Here is a 25,595-nt window from a genome sequence, read left to right on the forward strand (position 1 = left end):
AGACTGTGGAAACAGGTTTTAGGTTAAGAGGAATCTAATAGACCACTGTATCCTACTATATTGCATTGAAATGAATTGTGTAGCACTCAAAGCTATAGAAAACTATGGATAAACATTTGTACGTCACCCCTTTCCAAACATATTGCCACATATTTCTCTTATCTCGAGGAGTATTCACATCTATTGGCATTCGCAGCTTGCTTTTCTCACTCACTATGCAGCCGCAAATCCACAGAAGACCTCTAACTCTGCTGGCTAAATGGCATTAGATATACATCAACAAACCTAAAATATAAATCCTATTATCACTGGTTAGAGGTTAACAGGGTTGCAACCACTACATTTGAATAATTTTCTGCAGTAAATGTAGAGATTATTTTATGAAACGCTAGGCAGGCTTTCACAACTGTATGAAGAAAAGAGCAGAATGGTTGCCAGAGTCATCCTCATGTGTTCTGATTAATATAGTGTTTGTTGCTATGTTACCTTTCAATAACAACTCAGATATTTACTCTGACCATAATTGACCTGCTACTCGTCATACCCATATTCAACTACCTATCTCTATGAACATAGGCCTACTGTGCACATGAGTGTTTCTAAATGTTAGTGAGCGGAATTAATGTAATACCACAGGAGGCTGGTGAGGGGAGGACGGCTGGTAATGTCTGGAATGGGGTGAATGGAATGGTATCAAATACATGGAACCATGTGTTTAATGTGCTTGATACCATTCCATTGATTCCATTCCTGCCATTACTAGGAGCCTGTCCTCACAAATGAAGGTGTCACCAGCCGCATGTGTGAAATACATACCATCGTCACCAAACAAACCCCAACACAGTTCTGTGCTTCTGAAGACACATCCCCTGCAAACACTGACAGCTCAGTAGAGTGCATGCTCACATGAGAAAAACACAGTCTTGTTCTCTGACAAGATAAACGAGTGTACAAAACATTAGGAACACCTTCCTAATATTGAGTTGCACCTCAGAAAAAGCCTAAATTCATCAGGATTCCACAGGGATGCTGGTCCATGTTAATTCCAATGCTTACCACAGATGTTAAATTAACTGTTGAGCGTGAAAAACCCTCCAGTGTTGCAATTCTTGACACAGTCAAACCGGTGTGCATGGCACCTACTACTATACCCCGTTCAAAGGCAGTGGTGGAAAAAGTACCCAGTTGTCATGACTAAAAGTAAAGATACCTTTACAGAAAATGACTCAAGTGTAACTCAACCAGAAAAATACTACTTGAGTAAAAAAAAGTATTTAGTTTTAAATATACTTACAGTTGAAGTTGGAAGTTTACACACACTGAGGTTGAAGTCATTAACTCATTTTTCAACCACTCCACAAATTTCTTGTTAATAAACTATAGTTTTGGCATCTACTTTGTGCATTACACAAGTAATTTTTCCAACAATTGTTAACAGACCGATTATTTCACTTATAATTCACTGTATCACAATTCCAGTGGGTCAGAAGTTTACATACACTACGTTGACTGTGCCTTTAAACAGCTTGGAAAATTCCAGAAAATTATGTCATGGCTTTAGAAGCTTCTGATAGGCTAATTGACATCATTTCAGTCAATTGGAGGTGTATTTCAAGGCCTACCTTCAAACTTAGTGCCTCTTTGCTTGACATCATGGGAAAATCAAAAAGAAATAAGCCAAGACCTCAGAAAAAAACTGTAGACCTCCACACGTCTGGTTCATCCTTGGAAGCAATTTAAAAACACCTGAAGGTACCACGTTCATCTGTACAAACAACAGTATGCAAGTATAAACTCCATGGGACCACGCAGCCGTCATACCGCTCAGGAAGGAGACGCGTTCTGTCTCCTAGTAATGAATGTACTTTGGTGCAAAAAGTGCAAATCAATCCTAGGACCTTGTGAAGATGCTGGAGGAAACCGGTAGAATAGTATCTCTATCCACAGAACCTGAAAGGCCGCTCAGCAAGGAAGAAGCCACTGCTCCAAAACCGCCATTAAAAAAGCCAGACTACGGTTTGCAACTGTACATGGAGTAATGTCCTTTGGTCTGATGAAACAAAAATAGAACAGTTTGGCCATAATGACCATCATTACGTTTGGAGGAAAAGGGGGAGGCTTGTAAGCCGAAGAACACCATCCCAACCGTGAAGCACGGGGGTGGCAGCATCCTGTTGTGGTGGTGCTTTGCTGCAGGAGGGGCTGTTGCACTTCACAAAAAAGATGGCGTCATGAGGAAGAAAAATTATGTGGAAATATTGAAGCAACATCTCAAGACATCAGTCAGGAAGTTAAAGCTTGGTTGCAAATGGGTCTTCCAAATGGACAATGACCCCAAGCATACTTCCAAAGTTGTGGAATAATGGCTTAAGGACAACAAAGTCAAGGTATTGGAGTGACCATCACAAAGTCCTGACCTCAATCCCATAGAACATTTGTGGGCAGAACTGAAAAAGCGTGTGCGAGCAAGGAGGCCTACAAACCTGACTCAGTTACACCAGCTCTGTCAGGAGGAATGGGCCAAAATTCACCCAACTTATTGTGGGAAGCTTGTGGAAGGCTACCCAAAACATTTGACCCAAGTTAAGCAATTTAATCGCAATGCTACCAAATACTAATTGAGTATGTAAACTTCCGACCCACTGGGAATGTGATGAAAGAAATGCAAGCTGAAATAAATAATTCTCTCTACTATTATTCTGACAGTTCACATTCTTAAAATAAAGTGGTGATCCTAACTGACCTAAGACAGGGAATTAAATGTCAGGAGTTTTGAAAAACTGAGTTAAATGTATTTGGCTAAGGTGTATGTAAACTTCAGACTTCAACTGTAAGTATCAAAGTAAATGTAATTGCAACAATATGCTTAAATATCATATGTAAAAGTATGAATAATTTCATATTTCTTATAATAAGCAAATCGGACAGCACAATTTTCTTGTTTTTTAAAAACGTACAGATAGCCAGGGGCCCACTATACGCCATCATTTACAAACAAAACATTTGTGTTTAGTGAGTCCTCCAGATCAGAGGCAGTAGAGATGACCAGGGATGTTCTCTTGATAAGTGAGTGAATTGAACCGTTTCCCTGTCCTGCTAAGCATTGAAAATATAACAAGCACTTTTGCGTGTCAGGGAAGATGTAAAAAGTACATTTTCTTTCAGAATGTAGTAAAGTAACAGTAAAAGTAGTCCAAAATATAACGTACAGATACCTAAAAAAACAACTTAAGTAAAAATACTTTAAAGTACTACTTAAGTACTTTACACCCCTGTTCAAAGGTACTTCCATACCCCATTCAAAGGCCTATTCACCCTCTGCATTTAACAAGTGACATCAATAAGGGAACATAGCTTTCACCTGGGTTCTAATTTGATGTAATTACTGTGTGTGCTTAATATGCAGGGCTCCCTGACAAGTTAACACAACCCACAGGCCTCAACTGTGAGCTGTCAAGTACCCTCTACTTAACCACACAAAGCATTACTGTAGCGTACAGTACATCACCACCAGGCAAGATGGAACATTGTATTTGCTGTGTCACTTGAATATGACCTACCATCATAAGTCACAGACACAGCTTTGATGAGAATGTGTTTGCCTCAAGTCAGACCAGGGCCCATATTCATAAAGTGTCTGAGTGCTGTTCTAGGATCAGTTTTCCCCTTTAGATCATAGAGAATAATATTACAGGGTGGAACCTAGTGCTAGATCAGCATTCCTACTCAGAGACTCTTTATGTAGTGGCACCGTAGGGTTTTTTAATTATCATAGCAGCTGCATACCTGACAAAATCTATCTCCAAATTCCAGGGAGCAACTATGAGACACAGAGAGCATGTTAGAGGTTATAGGCTACACTTCCACTGCCCTTGTGTTGAAATGCAATGCATAAAAAAAAAACATTTGTCATTTAGCAGACACTCTTATCCAGAGCAATTTACAGTAGATTTTCTCATACTGGTCTCCCGCCCCATGGGAATCAAACCCACAATCTTGGCGTTGCAAGGGCCATGCACTACCAACTGACCCACACGGGACGTCAAGGTCTACTTATGAGACCAAGCGAGAAAAGGAAAACAATTGCTTCTGCAAGACTGGGTTTCTACTATAAGAAACTGTCTTATTCTACCATAATTTATCATAATTTCCTCTCATGGTCCAATCTCTACTGAATTGCCAGGTTTGATTCTCATTTTGGACTCGGCTCATTCGTCACTTCATATGTTAATGATTGTCAGATAACAATAATAAACCTTACATTTGAATGAATCTTTAAATGTGCAAAAGGTTTCACTAGTTACGAACTGCGTTCTCATGTTTATTTTTTTTTCAGGGAGAAATTTTGGATCCCCAAAGTCTCCACGGCCTGTTTTGAAACAGGGCCAAAGTAATAGGGAAAAATGGGTAAAAGATTTAAATTTATGCACTGCCAGATCCAAATACACAGACCTGAGTTAAAAGTCAAGCTTGGGAAATTCAGGAATCTATCACAAACTCACAACCTTATGAAAACATTTATCTTCTTACCCCAAATCAATTCTGCCCCTATTTTCCGAGCTGAAATATGAGTTGCTCAATTCATCCTTTCCTTCTTCGAACAAGACCTCTATTGTACTCTAACTCTTATTTGTAACATATGACCACCAGGATTCTAGACCAGGACTATGTCACATTAGCATTAGACCAATGCCCATCTCCACCTTGGGATAAAGCCAACATCTGTGTCTGGTGTTTGTTCACATTCTGTCAGTCTGAGTACCAGACTGGTAGTGTAATGGTGACTCTAATTATTTTTGAAAAGCAACAGTTCATGCTAGTGTTTCCTCAGTAGACAGGATTCTCTGAGTAACTCAGGACTATGACCTAATTTCTGCTAGTGGGCTACTGAAGCAATAGTCCAATAGTATGTGTAGCCGGAGAGAAAGTAGTCGACAGCATATTCATCTTTAATGTTGAAACAGTACTTTTCAGATTGTGGGGTTTTCAAAAAAAGCAGAATTCCAGTGCCTTCATGAGAGGATAAAAAAGCCTTGCTGTATGTATCTGACAGCCTTAGAAGGACTATGGGAAAAGACGGTAGAGGATGCGGTGAAATCTGCACTTTTCACCAAGCTTGAAGTTGTGCTTTCCTTTGAACACAGATTTAGGAACAGTTTACATTGTCGCAATCCTAACCACCGCTATTGAGGGATAAATGCAAACCTGACCTCAAGTCAGTGACTCTTACATCATACCGTCTGATGTTCTGGATCCCAATCATCATATACAAGACTCATTGAGCAACCGAGACCAAACGCTGGGCATATACATCCAGTGTTTCCCCTGTTTTTTTTTTTTGCAGTAGAGGTGGCAAAGGTAGCGTGGTGGGGTGCATTGCTACTAGCGTTAGTGCAATGACATGCTAGCTGTTCCAATAGACTTTCAGTCATTGAGCCAACAGCTAGCTATCCATTGAAAATAATGTTTTGGCAGAAATTACATCATATTTCTTGCTGCGGTGGCAATAATTTAGTAGCGGTGAGACACCTCTGCTAAATTAATATAGGGGAAACACTGTACATAAAATCAGATACACTATCTATACAAAAGTATGTGGACACCCCTTCAAATTAGCGGATTCAGCTATTTCAGCCACACTCGTGCTGACAGGTGTATAAAATCGAGCACACAGCCATGCAATCCCCACAGACAGACATTGGCAGTAGAATGGCCTTACTGAAGAGCTCAGTGACTTTCAACGTGGTACCATCATAGGATGCCACCTTTCCAACAAGTCAGTTTGTCAAATTTCTGCCCTGCTAGAGCTGCTCCTTTCATTCTAATTGCTGTTGTTGTGAAATTGAAAAGTCTAGGAGTAACAAGGGCTCAGCCGCAAAGTGGTAGGCCACACAATATCACAGAATGGGACGGCAGAGTGTGTCTGTCCTCCCTCTGTCCTTGGTTGCAACGCTCACTACCAAGTTTCAAACTGCCTCTGGAAGCAATGTCAGCTGTTCGTTGGGAACTTCATGAAATGGGTTTCCATGGCCGAGCAGCCGCACACAAGCCTAAGATCACCTAGCGCAATGTCAAGCGTTGGCTGGAGTGGTGTAAAGCTTTCCACCATTGGACTCTGGAGCAGTGGAAACTCGTTTTCTGGATTGATGAATCACGCTTCACCATCTGTCAGTCCGACGGACATATCTGGGTATGGCAGATGCCAGGAAAACACTGCCTGTCCAAATGCATTGTGCCAAATGTAAAGTTTGGTGGAGGAAGAATAATGGTCTGGGGCGGTTTTTCATGGTTCGGGCTAGGCCCCTTAGTTACAGTGAAGGGAAATCTTAACGCTACAGCATACAATGGCATTGTAGACGATTCTATGCTTCCAACTTTGTTGCAACAGTTTGGAGAATGTCCCTTTCCTGTTTCAGCATGACAATGTCCCTGTGCACAAAGCAAGGTTTTAGGCTGGGTTTCTGTGTATCACCTTGTGACATCGGCTGATGTTAAAAGGTCTTTATAAATACATTTGATTGATTGGTTTGTCGAGATCGGTGTGGAAGAATTTGACTGGCCTGCACAGAACCCTGACCTCAACCCCATTGAACACCTATGGGATGAATTCAAACGCGGACTGCTAGCCAGGCCTAATCACCCAACATCAGTGCGCGACCTCATTAATGCTCTTGTGGCTGAATGGAAGCAAGTCCCCGCAGCAATGTTCCAATATATAGTGGAAGCCTTCCCAGAAGATTGGAGGCTGTTATAGCGGCAAAGGGGGGCCAACTTCATATTAATGCCCATTATTTTCTTTTAGGAGATATTTGACGAGCAGGTGTCTACATACTTTTGGTCATGTAGTGTAGTTATCAAATTGAAGTGCAACATCAAATGAATGTTATAAAACAAAGTATGTGTCAATGTACAGTAAACCAGTTAATCATGTGAGAAAGTGAAAACCGTTACCTCTATGCATTTCTTCAGTGCACTGATTTCCCAGATAAGATCCAGGTTCAAATCTGCACGGTCCATAACTGTCTAAATGAATCGGGTCCCACCAAACAGAATGGGGTACGTCAATCATCTTGGGGCGGCAGGTAGCCAGTGGTTAGAGTGTTGGGCCAGTAACCGAAAGGTTGCTAGATCAAATCCCTGAACTGGCAAGGTAAAAATCTGTTGTTCTACCCCTGAACAAGGCAATTAACCCTTTATTCCTAGGCTGTCAATGTAAATAAGAATTTGTTCTTAACTGACTTGCCTAGTTAAAAAAAGATTATAAAAAATATGTAGCATTTCTCACAAACTCCTTCCTGTCACACAGTCGCTCTCTGCATATGAACAATTGGTTTGGTAATGAAAAATCCATGACGGTGAGCCATAGGCTGTTGTAATCATTGCAATCTGGGACACAGTGCCCTCAGCCAGCATGAGTGAATAAGACCTGGGTATACAGGAAATAAGCACATTTCACTCCTGATCGAGCTATACTCAGTCAAATGTGTGGTGATGTTACATCACAGCCTATTGCTGATCCCAGTTGATGTTTGGGTGCACAGGGGAGCGGATTATTACTTACTACCAATACAGTGGTAGGCTAAATTCTGTCAATATTATGTTGCTCTTTTCTGAAATGGCATATCATCATGTTGGAAAAGCCCTTCTATGACTTGTAATATCTAGAAATTAAAAGTAACCTGTGAAAGATTAGGTTTGACATTTTTATTGATGTAGACTTGTGGCGTACTTATTCTGTTTGCTTGATGTGCTTGCTTCTGTCAATACAGATTATAAACTACGTAATTATGGCAAATGCGAGTATTTATTACTGTGTACCTGGTAAAATGGCGCCCCCTTGAGCTATTTGTGATTTAATTGAAATGGTTATCAGTATCAAAACGCAGTTTTCCTTTGCAATACGTAACATACTAGCGTAGCGTCATAGCCATTTCATATTCTTTGCAACCACAACCTGACTCATGTGTACAATGTTGTAAATTGCACAAATTGGGCAAATATGGGTTGAAATAATCTTTGATTGAGCATATGGGGTTGAGCGAGTAATATTTTCAGCTCCTCTGATAGGTCAGCAGCCATGAAACGGAGCCTTCTATTGGCTGGATTTTTTGGCCAGCCATTGGAACATGGAAACAGCGCCACAATCAATTTACATTCGATTTATCACAATGACCGTTTGTGTTTAACAACGTGGAAAGTGATTCATTACATACGACTTTCGTTTTTTTTGTTGCTATCAATTGAAGTTAAATATTAGCGAAACTAGATTGATACATTGTGGATTTAACGCGAATATGGCCGCTCTGATATTGCGGAGGAAATCTTGAAACCACTGCTCGAGTAACATTACAGTTCTCACAACATTTCAGCCAGCCAATACGACTCCGCGGCACGCAAACCGAAATGATAGCTAACGCGTTAGCTGCCTGGCTTGCTATTTAGTTATTTAGCTAGCTAACTAACTATCTGATAAGCTAGCTACGTTTGGTGAAGAAGATTACTGTCTGTGCTATGTGGTCATAACTAGGGCTGACTAATAGGTAAGAATGGGTGTGTGGGCTAACGTTATGTAGGTTCGCTAGCTATGCCATTTTCTAAGCTTTCCAGATGGCCAACGTCTTCTAACTCGTTTACGTGAAGTATCTAACGTCACCTTGCCATCTAGTTTGTCTTTTAGTGTAAGTGAATTACTTGCACATTTGCATCTTGTGGCATGCACACACATATTTTGACTAATAAGATGTAAAAGTTAGCTAGTTGTTGACGTAACCACTTCACGTTCCCGTCCACTCCACAGAAATGAGTTTAAGTGAATTTGAAAGGACAGTCATCTCACGTCCTGGCCAAACCAGAGAATCTGAAAATGACAACAAGGTATGTACTTGCGTTCTTTCTTATATATATTACACATGTACCAGAGTTGTTATATATATATATATACTATATATACACTATATAAACACTCTTGTACATGTGTAATTTGTTTTTTAATACAATAACTATAACTAACAGTTCCCAAGGGAAGTTAGTCTGACACTAGTATTTGATGATGTTAACCATACCACAGGTCATCAGAGAACGCTCTTGCTGCCATCACCTTCCCCAAATCCAAATTAGCCCTATGGGACCCCACATCTAATGGGGATGTGATTAGCCTCCACCTATCCTATTACAGGTAGTCTACTATTTTCTTTTTGACTGTCTTAGGATGCATCTCAGTAGGCCACAGTGGCTTTCTCATCTCCTTCCCTTGGTCTGTACTGATTTGAAATACTTGGCCAGTGTAAGCTGCTTAATTCTCTCAAATCAGTTCAGTTGAATGAAGGGAGACAAGGGAGCCACATTCTTTTGAAATGCACCCTGTGATTGTAATTAGATAATGTGCTGCCTTGTGCTTAAAAAACTGTTTTCTATTGAACAGAAATCCCAGACTACTTCTGGTGGAGAGTTCTTCGTTTGGCCCACCGGCATTCCAGAGAGAATAACAAGCCCCAGTTCAGCTGTTACTTGTTGGGGACTATTGCTGTGGATTCTGGTGAGATTACCATAGGCATTATCACAGAAATATTCATAGTTTAAGATAACTTCTCACTCTATTTGTAGATGGAAAATAATTATGATAATGATGGATTGAGTACATATGTTACAGCTTGCTTTCAAAGGACAACTCTTAGCTTAAGTGCTTTTATTTTGAAAATTCCCCCTGTTCCTTCCCTTGATTAATGTGAACTCCCTTCTCTCTCTCCACTCTTCTTTCAAGATGAAGAAGAGGGTGTGACTTTGAACCGGTTTGACCTGGGCCAGGAGCAACCTGGTTCCTCTGAAAAGGTCCCCACTGCCCTGATGCCTGGAGACATCCTGGTGCTGTGTGTATTTGGAACCCAGGGGGTCGCTGCCACAGACACCATGGTTCACTCTGCAGAAGACTTCCACATCTCTTTCAAGGTAACATTAATGTGTAAACGTCTTCACTTAAAGTAAATGTCCTTTGTTATATTTGAATAAAATGAATGCTTGTAAAGTTATGTAGGCTTTATGCTTAATGGCAATAACTATACAATATATTCTTACACAATGCTGTTATCCCTACTGGAATTTACATGAATCCAAACTGCACAATGTCAAACTCAACCCACCCTCTAACTGCCTATGGAAGTAACCCACCTCTTCTGTTGCCCGGGTAACAAAAGGAGCATACTCCCTCCACCCCGGGCTTGGCAGTTACTGCAACCTGTCAGCAACAGGTGTTGCTAATCACTGAACTGCCTATTGTCAAAGCATTTTTTTTTGGCTTGCTAATTCTAAACAGAGCTTTTTGCCCTGTCTAATTTCCTGGGGTATTTTTGGGAGAAAATAAGCAGCCCCCATCCCCTCTTTGTGTTTCATTTACTGAAGTAAAGCAGAATTATGATTATTTTAATATATTTTTAAAAACATTTTCACTGCAAATGTCATGTTTGCACAACTTCTCACCTCTCCCTCCCTACCTGTTCAGATGCACCTGGGAGTCCCTGGACCTGTCCAAGCTGCTGGTCCTACGAGCACACCGTGGCTGCTCCCAGCAAACAGACAGCCTGAGCTTCTGCCTGCGCTGGGCCGCCGTCACCCCCGGTAACACACTGGACGCTGTGCCCATTCGACCCGTGCTCATCACCCCCACGGCCTTGGCCAGGAATCTGAGCGGGCCGACCAGCCTCGCCCAGCCGCTACACAGCAGCGCTAGCCACAAACGAGAGTAAGGACATAGGCCAATAATGGGGTGCGTTAAGGTTAGAATACTTGACTTTAAGAGCTTATTGCAGTATTATCAGAAAATGGATGGCCCCCGTTTCACTTCTTCTCTATTCTGTTCAGCTTTCTGACAATGGATCAAAGCAGGAAACTGCTCCTAATACTGGAGTCTGACCCAAAGGCCTACACTCTACCACTGGTGGGACTGTGAGTATGCCCACCATCTACTTTATTGACATATTTTTCATCCAGCTTGTTATTATTTTGGATGTGTGTAAATCCCCCTCCATTCATTAGAGATAATCTGAACCACAAAGGATTTGTCCATATTGTGTTAATTTAGTCAAGCTGTTTGTGTGTGTGTGAGCCAACGCAGGAGTGTACAGTTTGATGTGGTTACCGTTTATCTGTGGCAGATTGCTGAGTGGGGTCAACCACATCTCCAACCCCAGGTGTGGTGTTTGAGGTACCTGTTCAGCTCCTCTCTCCAGGACAAGTGAGTGGGGATGCCCATCTGTTCACACCGACTGTCATGTCCCAGTTGGCCTGGCTCCAATGCTGTATGTGTTGTGACAATATCAACATGTTCCAAAACACTTTTTATAAACACAAGGACAAATCAGTAAGGAAATAACGTGTTAGTATAGAAACTACGTATTCTAGGCGTCTTATAAAGGTGGTGGGTTGATGTTTGGGAAAAGCACCAAAATAATTGTAACAGGAGACGCGGTGTGTTTGCTGTTCGGGTAGTCTGGATTTGTGTTTAGGCAGCTCTGTGTCTGACTTTTTGTATCGTTCTGTGTTCCACAACATTTGCCTGATATTGAACATACCCCTTGTTTGTCATTGCTGTGTTGCAGGGTAACGTCAGAGGGCGGTGCGTTCCTGGTGGTGTTGTACCCGCTGACCCACAGGGAGCCAGCATTCTACCAGGTCCAGCCCTGCAGGGGTCAGCAGCAGGACATGACCTTCCAACTGCTCACTAGCACCGTGTCACTCACCCTCTACAAGGTAGGCACAGGTATTCCTGAACTGTGCTGGCATGGACATTTTCCTTTCAGGTTGTCCCCTCCAACAACTATCTATGTTGGATGTGTTAACCATCTCAGTACAGTTTGGCTCGGCTCAGTAGTATGAAAAGCCCTCTAGTGCCCTTTACCCACTATTACAACAGATATGGTGGTAAACCCATGTGAATATATGACACTTATCTTTTGATCCTTGTCTGTACAGAATGTGGAGGAGTCTGAGGGCCATACTCTGCAGTTTGAGCTCAGTGCTGAGAGCCAAAACATAGAGGCTGAGTTCTTCAGGGAACTGGTGTCCCATGCCTCCTTCACAAGCTCTTCTCTCAAACTTCTGTATTAACATGGTTTTACTTAGTCTAGTGCAGTGGATAGGTGGTCAAGGTGAATAGGGCCATTTCACTCTGAGTAGTGGCTGTTTGGATCACAAGAAAATCATTAGTCATAAATGTTATTGAATACTAACTGAACTCATGAGAAATATACTCTTACAGAATTGTATGACTTCATAGGAGTTCAGTGAGGTAGACTGATGACAAAAGGCTTCATCAAGACAGTGGGCTCGACAGTGCCTCCGTCAGCCCTGCGGTAGTGGCAGCATCTCCTCAGAACAGACTGTCTATCAACAACCATGACTCTGGAGTAGAGGACGATGACCTCTCCCCCAGGCCCTCCCCAAACCCCCACCCTCTCACCCAGCAGGTCAGTTCTGTCTCTCTCTTTTGACTCGTATCACCCATTTGTTGATATGAACTCTTTTCTAAAAGACATACTCCATATTGTTTCAGACCAAGCGGGTCCACCGTCCTGTGCCGGAGCTCTCCATGGTGATGGGCGGCAGCTTCCTTGATGGAAAGACCATGGGCCCCACTCATCCTTCCCCCGCAGCTCTGCAGCCTAGAGGCAGTTGCCCCCCCTCCCACCAGCTCCAACCTGGGGCAACCAGACACCCAGATCAGGGGCCCACCACACTCAGTGGCCCCCCACCCATCAGAAGGCCCCTGACCCCCACCATGGACACTCTGGGTAAGGGCAGCAGATGATTCCTATTCACCCCTGGGCAGCAGCCACCACCACTCCGGCCCCCTTTCCCTGGCAGGAAATCAGCCCCACCACAGTTCGGGAAGACTCTTCCTCCTCCTCATCTTCCTCCTCTTCTCCAAAGACAGGCTCCTCGCCTAATGGATCAGTCCACCAGGCCAGGCAGTTCCACCAAGCACCAGGTCCCCTCTCTCACAAGTGGGCCGCCCCTGTTGGAGCCCCTCCACACCAGAGCCCCGGTCACCCCTCAGCCCCCATGCCCACTCACCAACAGCCCGCTGTCCATCTCAAACACTTCCACAGCACCCACAACATGAACCAGCCTTGTGGATGCTGCTCCTTCCACCCACATGATCATGTTACCCCCCCTGTACCACCCCAACTACTGTCAGGGAGCTTCATGCACCCACAACAGACCAGATAGACACTTCTGTTCCAACTTCGATGGTAACCCCCCCACCTCTCACATTTCCCCTTCCCACCAAACACACCCTCACCACAGCTCATTGTGCCACCCCATGGGGCCCACACTTACACCATTTCACCGCCCAGGGGCCCTGCTTGGAGCGGCCAACCCCTGTCTGTCAGAACCAGTGTTGCCAGCCCGAGTCAGCAAAGTCTCCCCCCCCCTGGATGGGCCCATGGGCCTCCTGCCCTCTGACACCTACAGAATCCTGGTGGACCAAGACCGGCAGCTCAACTTACTGCAGGCACAGGTCAGGCTCTCTACGGTGTTGTTTGTGGTTGACACTGTACCAATCTTGCAGCTTTAGAGAACGACTTTTCAACCTTTCTTACCATTGGACTTTCCAATCCTGATGTACCAATTATTTCAGATCCAGAAGCTACTGGCGGCTCAGGGGAAAGGGGGGAGCAGCTCCTCTCCATCCACTGAGCAGGCAGCCATGCAGACACAGATCTCCCCAGGAAAACACACTAGGAGGATTGTCAGCATCGCTGTAGGAACAGGTACTGGACTCATCACTGGTTTCAGCGATCTCACACGTGGTTCATTTGAGAGTATTTCCCTGACTACATGGGGAAAGGATTGCTGCATGGGAACTATAAACTGCACTCTCTGCAAGTCACTCTTCATTAGAATGCCTGCTAACGCGAAGTCACTCTTGATTAGAATGCCTGGTAACGCGAAGTCACTCTTGATTAGAATGACTGCTAACTGACTAGACATTTAGCTACTCAACTCTTAATGTAGCTCTCCTTTATGTGTAGGTGCCAGTTTGTTCTGGGGAAACCCCATCGATGCCCCCGCTTGTGATGAGGACGAGCGCCAACAGCCAGAGTGGCACACGGACAGGGGGCCTGGCACCACCGATGGTAGCAGGTCCTCCTCTGGTCGGAGTTCTGGCAGTGCCAGCCTCACCCACAGCAGGCACATGAATGGCACGGAAGACGAGAGTGGGTGTAGTGAGGGACATGTGAAAAGCACACCCTTCAACCAGTCAATGCACTAGAGGTAAGAGAACGGTTGGCTGCATTCCAAACGGACTGCTTGTTTCCTGCCATCGGCCCTGGCTGATCCACCCTTATTTTGAATTGACTGGAAGGGTGCATGCAAGAAAGTAATGTCGTAGTTGGCCACCTAGAACTCTGAAAGGTTAAAGGGGCAATCTGCTATTTTAAACAATAACAATGTTATTGTGTGTAGTGAAATGCTTATGCTTCTAGATCCAACAGTGCAGCAGTGTCTAACAGGTAATATCTAACAAATTCCACAACCTCATACACACAATCTGGTAAAGGAAATGGGATAAGAATATATAAGTATAAAATATATGGATTAGGAGTGACAGAGCGGCTAAGACGCAATAGATAGTGAAGGATACAGTATACATTATATACATAATGAGATGAGGAATGCAAGATATGTAAACATTCATAAAGTGGCATTAAAGTATTCCATTTATTAGTGGCCAATGATGTCAAGTCTGTAGGTGGTGGCTGTTTTAACAATCTGATGGCCTTGACATAGAAGCTGTTTTTTTTTTTTTATAGGTACTTCATTTGCTCCATGTATGGAGAAAAACTAGGAAAGGAAAGGAAACAAAGAGTTATGTGCACGGCCCATGTGGTGATGTATTTGCCTCAGCGTTTATCCTGGTATACTTATTTCTGGGTAGGCTTCAACAGAATCTAGTATTGCAGTGAAATGGTTAATATACAACGTGTTATGTGACCAACCTCCCTCCTGATCCCTGACTGTTTGTCACTTTCCACTAAATGTATGAAAAGCGCTTATCAATGAATTAAGTTCTTCTTTCCTCCACAGGGCCAAGTGAACAGCCGTCTCCAGGGTACAGTGAACGAGGAGGGTGAAGATGAGGAGGAACAGGACAGGCGGACCTCATACCCACGGCAGAAGAAACACCTTGTCCCTCTGTCAGTCCCAGCAGTCGTACCCTAGCCCTGTTCCCCTCTGCTCCTGTAGGCCGGAGCCCAGAGAGCAGCCGCCAGGAGGGAAGGATCAGGTGCTCCACGCCACACTGCGCCAGCTGCAGCAGCTAGGGGTCCATGTGGATGTAGACTCTGCTGACTCGGGAGGCAAGGTCACACGCAGCTCAATGGAGAGTGCCAGGTATGAGCATCGAATTGTCATGTTTACTTCAGCTTCTTTGTACCTACAGTATGTAGATCATAGATGCTATTACTGTTGCTAATAGTCTTATTCTCTCTCTCTCTCTCTCATGTAAATCCAAAAACTTGAAAAATAAATGCTTCAATTGACATGCACTACAGCACATCTTAAAGAGTAATTATATAGGTTACATTACTTATGCAGAAGGTGTTCCTGTTAACTTCTCCCCAGTACCCTGGCCGGCATCAACCCAGAGGCAGTCATCAGCAGACTGACCCTCCTGGAGTCCACGGGAACCAGCATGTGTGGCCCCAGTGGCAGCGTGGACCTCAGTCTGGAGGCCAATGCCATCGCCCTCCGGTACCTCAGCGACCAGCAGCTCTCTAGACTTTCTGTGGGGGAGTGGGGTGGGGTGGGGGGGGCAACAGCCCCCTATGGCGCGTTGGCTTCAAAACAGCGCCCCCTGTCAGACATCTAGTGTATATATAAATCTCAGCGGATGGAAACCAAGTTGCAGGCAGGATTTTTTGGGGGGTGCAATCATGCCCCCTACTGCTCACATATAGATAGATACACGCACATGCATTAGTTAAATAAAGGTTAAATAAAAACAAATGTAAAAAACATGCATGAGTCCTTAGTATATACTTAATTTCAAAATTCAAAAGGCACTCGCACATCTGAGCTATCTTTTTTGCAGGTGCATGGTAACAGTTGAACAAGATGAGGAAAAAAGAAGGAACCCGCACACTGCTTGTGAGAATATCAAATCGAATGGTATTAGTCACATGCGCCAAATACAAATACAAAGTGTAGACCTTACAGTGAAATGCTTACTCACGAGCCCCTAACCAACAATGCAGTTTAAAGAAATATGGATGAGAAAAATAAATAAAAGTAACAAGTAATTAAATAGCAGCAGTAAAATAACAATAGCGAGACTATATACAGGGGGGTACAGGTACAGAGTCAATGTTCGGGGGCACCGGTTAGTTGAGGTAATATGTACATGTAGGTAGAGTTATTAAAGTGATTATGCATAGATGATAACAACAGAGTAGCAGTGGTGTAAAAGAGGGGGAGGGGGCAGTGCAAATAGTCTGGGTAGCCATTTGATTAGGTGTTCAGGAGTCATATGGCTTGGATAGAAGCTGTTTAGAAGCCTTTTGGACCTAGACTTGGCTCTCCGGTACTGCTTGCTTTGTGGTAGCAAAGAGAACAGTCTATGACTTTGGTGGCTGGAGTCTTTGACAATTTTTAGGGCCTTCCTCTGACACCGCCTGGTATAGAGGTCCTGGATGGCAGGAAGCTTGGCCCCAGTGATGTGCTGTTTGCACTACCCTCTGTAGTGCCCTGCTGTCAGAGGCTGAGCAGTTGCCATACCAGGCAGTGATGTAAACAATCAGGATGCTCTCGATGGTGCAGCTGTAGAACCTTTTGAGGATCTGAGGACCCATTCCAAATCTTTTCAGTCTCCTGAGGGGGAATAGGTTTTGTCGTGCTCTTCACAACTGTCTTGGTGTGCTTGGACCATGGTAGTTTGTTGGTGATGTGGACACCAAGGAACTTGAAGCTCTCAACCTGCTCCACTGTAGCCCCGTTGATGAGAATGGGAGCGCGCTCGGTCCTCATTTTCCTATAGTCCACAATCATCTCCTTTGTCTCGATCACATTGAGGGAGAGGTTGTTGTCCTGGCACCACACGGCCAGGTCTCTGACCTCCTCCCTATAGGTTGTCTTGTCGTTTTCGGTGATCAGGCCTACCACTGTTGTCTCATCTGGAAACTTAATGATGATGTTGAAGTCGTGCCTGGCCATGCAGTCATAAGTGAACAGGGAGTACAGGAGGGGACTGAGCACGCACCCCTGAGGGGCCCCTGTGTTGAGGATCAGCGTGGCGGATGTGTTGTTACCTACCCTTACCACCTGGGGGCGGCCCGTCAGGAAGTCCAGGATACAGTTGCAGAGGGAGGTGTTTAGTCCCAGGGTCCTTAGCTTATTGATGAGCTTTGAGGGCACTATGGTGTTGAATGCTGAGCTGTAGTCAATGAAAAGTGTTGAGTTTAATAGAGATTGCGTCATCTGTGGATCTTTTGGGGCAGTATGCAAATTGGAGTGGGTCTAGGGTTTCTGGGATAATTGTGTTGATGTGAGCCATGACCAGCCTTTTGCACTGTCTCTATGCACACTCATTAGAAACCAATATACACAGGCAGTTAGAAAAGCCAAGGCTAGCTTTTTCAAGCAGAAATGTGCTTCCTGCAACACAAACTCAAAAAAGTTCTGGGACACTGTAATGGAGAATGGAGAATACGAACACCTCCACCCAGCTGCACACTGCACTGAGGATAGGAAACACTGTCACCACCGATAAATCCACTATAATTGAACATTTCAATAAGCATTTTTCTACGGCTGGCCAAGCTTTCCACCTGGCTACCCCTACCCCGGTCTACAGCACTGCGCCCCCCACAGCAACTCACCCAAGCCTTCCCCATTTCTCCTTCACCCAAATCAAGTCAGCTGATGTTCTGAAAGGGCTGTAAAATCTGGACCCCTACAAATCAGCTGGGCTAGACAATCTGGACCCTCTCTTTCTAAAATTATCTGCCGAAATTGTTGCAACCCCTATTACTAGCCTGTTCAACCTCTTTCGTGTCGTCTGAGATTCCCAAAGATTGGAAAGCTGCCGCGGTCATCCCCCTCTTCAAAGGGGGGGAGACTCTTGACCCAAACTGCTACAGACCTATATCTATCCTACCCTGCCTTTCTAAGGTCTTCGAAAGCCAAGTCAACAAACAGATTACCGACCATTTCGAATCCCACCATACCTTCTCCGCTATGCAATCTAATTTCAGAGCTGGTCATGGGTGCACCACAGCCACGCTCAAGGTCCTAAACGATAGCTTAACCGCCATCGATAAGAAAATACTGTGCAGCCGTATTCATTGACAGAGTCGAAAGCCTTGGCCAGGTCAATCACCCCATCCTCATCGGCAGACTTGATAGCCTTGGTTTCTCAAATGATTGCCTCTCCTGGTTCACCAACTACTTCTCTGATAGAGTTCAGTGTGTCAAATCAGAGGGCCTGTTGTCCGGGCCTCTGGCAGTCTCTATGGGGCTGCCACAGGGTTCAATTCTTGAACCAACTCTCTTCTCTGTATACATCAATGATGTCGCTCTTGCTGCTGGTGAGTCTCTGATCCACCTCTACGCAGATGACACCATTCTATATACTTCTGGCCCTTCTTTGGACACTGTGTTAACAACCCTCCAGACAAGCTTCAGTGCCATACAACTCTCCTTCCGTGGTCTCCAACTGCTCTTAAATACAAGTAAAACTAAATACATGCTCTTCAAATGATCGCTGCCTGCACCTGCCCGCCCGTCCAACATCACAACTCTGGACGGTTCTGACTTAGAATATGTGGACAACTACAAATACCTAGGTGTCTGGTTAGACTGTAAACTCTCCTTCCAGACTCACATCAAACATCTCCAATCCAAAGTTAAATCTAGAATCGGCTTCCTATTTCGCAACAAAGCATCCTTCACTCATGCTGCCAAACATACCCTTGTAAAACTGACCATCCTACCGATCCTCGACTTCGGCGATGTCGTTTACAAAATACCTACTCAATACCCTACTCAAAAAATTGGATGCAGTCTATCACAGTGCCATCCGTTTTGTCACCAAAGTCCCATATACTACCCACCACTGCGACCTGTACGCTCTCGAGAGCTGGTCCTCGCTTCATACTCGTCGCCAAACTCACTGGCTCCAGGTCATCTACAAGACCCTGCTAGGTAAAGTCCCCCTTGTCTCAGCTCACTGGTCACCGTAGCAACACCCACCTGTAGCACGTGCTCCAGCAGGTATATTTCTCTGGTCACCCCCAAAACCAATTCTTCCTTTAGCCGCCTCTCCATCCAGTTCTCTGCTGCCAATGACTGGAACGAACTACAAAAATCTCTGAAACTGGAAACCCTTATCTCCCTCACTAGCTTTAAGCACCAGCTGTCAGAGCAGCTCACAGATTACTGCACCTGAACATAGCCCATCTATAATTTATCCCAAACAGCTACCTCTTCCCCTACTGTCTTTTTATTTATTTATTTAGCTCCTTTGCACCCCATTATTTCTACTTTGTACATTCTTCCACTGCAAATCTACCATTCCAATGTTTTACTTGCTATATTGTATTTACTTTGCCACCATTGCCTTTTTTTGCATTTACCTCCCTTATCTCTCATTTGCTCACATTGTATGTAGACTTATTTTTCTACTGTATTATTTGACTATGTTTATTTTACTTAATGTGTAACTCTGTGTTGTTGTATGTGACGAACTGCTTTGCTTTATCTTGGCCAGTTCGCAATTGTAAATGAGAACTTGTTCTCAACTTGCCTACCTGGTTAAATAAAGGTGAATTAAAAAATAAAATGTAAAAACTCACAGGGCCCTAAACACTCACACATAACCACTCACTCCATCATTTTCTCACTCACATGTAATATGCATATACATTTAGAATGACTCTACACACCCACTCACATCTCCTAGTCCCCTTCCCACTATACATATCCACCCCAGGATCCCTGCACATGTTAATATCGTATTGGATCTGACTTTTGAAATATTTCCTGTATATAGTATGCTTCCTTACTTACTTTGTGTATTTTGGTAGAAATACGTTGTTAATGATATTGCATTGTTGGGTTTTGAGTTTGCAAGAAAGGTATTTCATTGTACTTGTTTGTGACATTAAAACTTTAAACACAAACACACTTTAGTCACAACCACTACCCAGAAACACCAACCAAAATCAATAGTGTAAAACTGTGAGGTATCAGAATGAAAATGGTAAAGGTATGGGTCTCTCTGTGTTCAATACACTAACCCTCAAAACAAAAATACCTTTTCAAACCGTAGGCCTCTAGTTTTGTGTGTGTGTTTCAATGACAGGAGAGTACAATAACAGATCTTTGCAACTCAACATTAGGAAGGTGTTTTGTACACTCGGTATATATAAAACTGTGACAAGTGTGACAACAGTAGCAAACAAGTTCAATAAAAGTATACTTCATCAGATATTTCAGAGTGACTAATGCTGGCCATGGTCAATAGTAGTGTCAGATATGCTTACACATATTGGTACCAAGCAAATAAATACCATCAAGCTCCACTGACACCTTGATGGACATTTCAAAGTGTCTCCCACCTCGAACTGTTGAGACCTTTTTAACGGCTACAAATAGTAATCATATAGCCATATAAAAACCCCACGATTATGTAACTCGGTGGTATTATACTAATGTATGCTGATGTGTATAATAAGTAACTGCTGCTGCGTTTAGACAGGCAGCTAAATTCTGATATTTTGTTTGACCAATCAGTTCAGCTTTTAAAAAAAAGAGCAGATGTGAAAAGATCTAATGTGATTGGTCAAAATACCAATTCGTGGAAAAAAGCGGGGAGGACATGGCAAAAACAACAAAAGCAACATGATTCAAATTATTTCAATGGTGTTATGTCTCTGGAGACTGGGAGTAAAATGGACTGACTATACATGGCTCTGCTAAAAACCAATTAGCATATTATGTACAATAAAAGTGATATGCATGTGCTAATTTAAAAAGTATGTAAATGACAGTAAAGCAGACCAGCAAGCCTTTTCTTCTGAGAAATTGTATTATAGTAACCTGCCGATGTGTTGCTATTTGTGTATGTCTTGCTTGCAGCTTTGCATAGTGTGCTGCTGTGACATACACAGCCTAGCTAAAAGCTAGCCACCTAGTTAGCTCATTACTGCCACTGCCAGGCTCCAGCTACGTGGTCGACATGGCGACCGACGAAATACAACAATATTAGCTATCATAAAAACAGCTGAAGGTTGATGGCATTTAATTGGAAATTGTAAGTATATGATGGTGGTTCTACAAAAATTATAATCGGCTAGATAACTAGATAAAGTCGGATTATGTTCGACAGGTTTTATTTTTGCGACAAATGTACAGCTAACGTTTTCTAGCTAGTTGTTGTGTTAGGTAGCTAACCATGTTAGCCGTTAGGTGTAGCTGGCTAGCTAGCTTTATAAAAAAAACAATGTAGCTAGCTAACTAATTGTTTTTGTTTCTGATAACTAGCTAACATTAGCTACCTAACTGGTCTATATTTCGTTAGCTGTGTCAATTTATGATAGCTTGCTTACGTTGGCTAGTTATTCTAGCTAATGTTAACAATGTCCACTTAATGTGTATTGACTAGCTAAATTAGCACTGTAACTAATAGTTATGCTAAAGCACACATTACCAATAGCTAACGTTAGTTAGACAAACCGTAGCTAGGTTCAGGGCATTTGACAAATGTTGATTTTGGATTTTAGTATGGGTAACGTTTGCTTCGTCCCGCAACGAGCCGGGCGGAGCAAACTCACATTAGCGAGTAAGCCTACTTTGAAGTATTAGCCTAGCAGCTAGCAGGTTAGCATAACTAACTTTAGCATCTAGCTCGCTAGCATCGCTTACGTTGCACTTCGTAGTGATACGTTTTTTTGTTATGTTTATGGATGCTTATACGTTTCAGAGGCCTAATAATAACTTTACAGTATTTAATAATTCTGCTGTGAAAGTGGAAAACAGCTTGTGGAAGAGCCCCATGATATTCAATCAAACTTGGTTTGCAGGTTGACGTTGGATTCATGTACCCAACAGCATGACAAGGGAACATTGAAACTAAACAAAAACGCAACTGCATATGTTGCTTATAGCTAATGCTTTACTGCTCATTCATTACATGTTATGCAAACCTAGTAAGTGGTTTTGATGATACCATGGTAAAATACATCACATATATTCTACATTGAATTGATTGATTAGTGTAGGGAAATCATTAGGCCTGTGACTAGTGGTTGTGTAAGGATGGTACAGTTCCTTCTAGTTTTATGAGTCATCGTTAAAGAGGAAATCTGCAGTTGTTACATCTATTTTTGACTTATACTTTAATGTTTTATACCCCTTGATTCTTGAAGAAAACTTTTTATAAATGCCTCATGAGCTTAGTTCAACTGTCAACTCACCAGAGCCCAAAATATAAGTGTTTTACTCCAATGTTTGTAAACATTGTAAATGTACACAAACACTGTTTAAAACATAATGTTGATATCTTGGATGATCAGGGCTCTGTTTATGAATTTGAGAAATGGTTACATTTCTTCAGGCCCATCCCTCAGCTTTTTACAAAAACAAATAGGGTGACCACAATTGTTTACTCATGTTAGCTGTGAGTGTTTTCATCTGCATCCTTATTATGAGTGTATGTCTGCTGTGGCTACAGTTCTCTAGGATTTAGGCCTTACTAAACTTTATTTGAGACTGATACGGTCATGGAGTCATTGGATATTAAACAGTCAATCCGATAGCAAATCACAAAGTTCAACAGTTAGTCTTCTGTCTTGGTGAAATGGCTATATAAGGACAAGTATATGGACAGTCAACATTACTCTGTCAGTGTCACAGCAGCATTATTTGCATGGCATTTTGAATATGGAAGATTGTGAGTACAAGGGGAGAGGGTGTAAAATGTAACCACACAGTATGTAGGCCAGGCTATCAAATCAAATGATATTTGTCACGTGTGGAATACAACAGGTGTAGGTAGACCTTACCTGTGAAATGCTTACTTACAAGCCTTTAACCAACAATGCAGTTCAAGAAATGGAGTCAAGAAAATATTTACTAACTAGACTAAAGTAAAAAGTAACAATAAAATAATGAGGCTAGTCAATCACAGCCAGACTTTCAGGGGAAGTTGGGTGTAAATGTATTCATTAATTTTTAAATTAAGAATACCTTTCCTGAACTAACACTTATTTATCTTTTGCTTACTTGCTATGACTTTGCTGATAGCTACTTTGAGGGAAAATGTACTTCCTATGACTGTGGTGTAGTTGTCCTACCTAGCTATTTTAAGATGAATGCACTAATTGTCACTCTGGTTAAGAGACTGGGCCTCTCTTATTACATTCATTTACATTTTTGTAATTTAGCAGACACTTATCAGATGAAAACAAAGTCCTCAAAGGTCCACACAATTCAAACTTTTGTACCTGATCTTACATTAACGTCACTGGAATGTTTGTGTGGAAGTTGGCCTCATTTGCCCTATTTTAAGTTAAAATATTTTTATTTTATAGACAAGGCTGCAGTACATTCACTCATCTATTAAGCCCTTTGTTAGATCACATGCAGTGGACATGGTACATTTTTTGTTTTGTCGAGAAGCATTGGATGAAATGACAGTTTTCTGCTACCATAGAAACAAGAATGTATTATTATTTCCATGTCTGCTACTGCATTGTGAGTGGGACCATAGCAGTTCCAGGCACAATGACCTCATTGACTGTCAACCTTCCCAAAAACACACAGGGATATTTATCATCATCTCTGTGTAGATTATCATAGTCTGTCAGACTCAATCGCTGATTGCTCCAGCACACGTATTATAGCCAATTCTCAGCACTTAGGCTCTCCCAGGCTTTATGGGAAACACACTCCCTCTGCCTGGCCCACTCATCTCAGCACCAATGTGGGGGTGTTTCCTTCTCCTGTGTCATAAGTAAACACTTAGCTTGTTAGCTATTCTACTTCCCTACTCAGATTGGTAACTCAGTCAGTCCACCCCTCCGGGCTATTTTCAGCCTGTGGAATCCCCACCCAGGTCGTCAACACCTGCTGTTGACATCAGGTGTGGCTTTTTTTTATGCTGGCCACAAGCAAATTATGCAGCAGAGACAGGGAATGCAGAGGTAGTGGTGGAGCACAAACAAAGATGTCATTTGAATATTATACATGTCCATCTTGAACCAGACACAAGGATAAGTGCAGGCAAAAACAAAAGCCAGTGGCATGGCAGGAGACAAAGTAGCAATGCAGGAAGCATAATGTTTCTGGCTCTGCATACTAGCTAACCAGTACCAGCATCAGGGAGTATCTTCTACATTGAAAATCAGTACCGTACTAGTCTGATCTGTCTGTTTACGCATGTCGTACCAGATGCATTTCCTTCATATTGTTCATTTCCTTTTGCTGTGAGTGTTGTTCATTGTCATGAACAAGGTTCATTACCGACTGCTTTGTCACTATTGAGAGCACTACTTTTGTAAGGTAGGCCTACACAGCAGGCTTTTTGTACTGGCATCCTTACATGTTCTTGCTATTAATTTCTAGAGGAAAAGGGAGTTGACATGGACTAGTAGGTGACAGCATGTACCTGCATATGTTTGTTTTGGTCTACTACAGGCTCAGACATGCTTCATAGTTGGCGTGTGATTACACAATGATTTATTGGGAGTGACTCGTTTGGTTATTTCATGATAGTCACACTATATTAGGTTTGTGTATATTAGTCATGTGAAACACCATGCTTTGATATGTAGTGGTTGAATTTAAATAGATTTGCATTCACTTTTTGAAAGTATCCCTTTTTGATGTAAACAGAACTTTCCATACATGTTTGGCCATGGAAGTGGTGGTCAGAAAGGGACTTTTAGACCTGAATGCCACTGGAAAAGAGATGGTTTAGTTTGATATTATTTAAAAGCTTACAAACAGGGTTGTTTCTTGTGAAAAGTTTTTAAATCAAGGTTCTGAAATGTTTAACCTTTTAACGTCTATCTAAAAACGCATAAACTCAGATTTTTTAAAATCTCTTCCGGGCATTTGTAATTTAGCTGGTACACCATTGAAATTTTAAATGGTGAATTGAATTGACATTTTCATTTCTTATTATTACCACAAAGATGGTCATCGGTCCACCCACTGTCAAATGACAACTTGGTAATGTCTATTCTATATTTCTATGACTTCAATAGGTTTCCTATGGAGGATTGTCAGTATAATTTAAAACAACAAATATTCCAATTCAACTGAAGATTCTCTGATGTGTGGATCTCCTTTGTGTTACCATTTGAAAGTTGAAATGTCAACTTTGAAAGGCACTGGCCTACACACAGTACACCATAATGTCAAAGTGGAATCATGTTTTTAGACATTTTACAAGTTTAATAAAAAATGAAAAGGCACAAGTTCAGGATAAAAGCTGATATGTATTGAGTTAAGTATTCAACCCCTTATGGCAAGCCTAAATAAGTTCAGGATAAAACATTTGCTTAACTAGTTACATACACTACTGGTCAAAAGTTTTA

General features: G+C 42.6%; 1 protein-coding gene and 1 pseudogene across 4 annotated transcripts in view; both read left to right on the forward strand.

Annotated features, from left to right (window-relative positions):
* Positions 1-8,546: 8,546 nt before the first annotated feature.
* LOC110529430 (SCL-interrupting locus protein homolog) lies at positions 8,547-20,480 on the forward strand (annotated as a pseudogene). The gene is made up of 16 exons (XR_016483211.1): positions 8,547-8,550; positions 8,811-8,874; positions 9,068-9,175; positions 9,422-9,535; positions 9,761-9,956; positions 10,496-10,735; positions 10,855-10,938; positions 11,148-11,227; positions 11,592-11,742; positions 11,965-12,092; positions 12,338-12,458; positions 12,545-13,513; positions 13,634-13,766; positions 14,028-14,266; positions 15,085-15,390; positions 15,622-20,480. The product of XR_016483211.1 is annotated as an SCL-interrupting locus protein homolog (transcript).
* Positions 20,481-21,128: 648 nt separating this feature from the next.
* LOC110488062 (roquin-1) overlaps positions 21,129-25,595 on the forward strand; it is a 35,043-nt gene continuing 30,576 nt past the window's right edge. For all 3 annotated transcript variants that reach the window (XM_036949018.2, XM_036948947.2, XM_090187601.1), the window contains exon 1: positions 21,129-21,307. The gene's annotated coding sequence lies outside the window, so the exon portion shown is untranslated. The remainder of the gene's footprint in view (positions 21,308-25,595) is intronic.

Source organism: Oncorhynchus mykiss, chromosome 1 (assembly GCF_057628025.1).
Source record: "Oncorhynchus mykiss isolate SJ-2025 chromosome 1, ASM5762802v1, whole genome shotgun sequence".
Classification (NCBI taxonomy): Eukaryota; Metazoa; Chordata; class Actinopteri; order Salmoniformes; family Salmonidae; genus Oncorhynchus; species Oncorhynchus mykiss.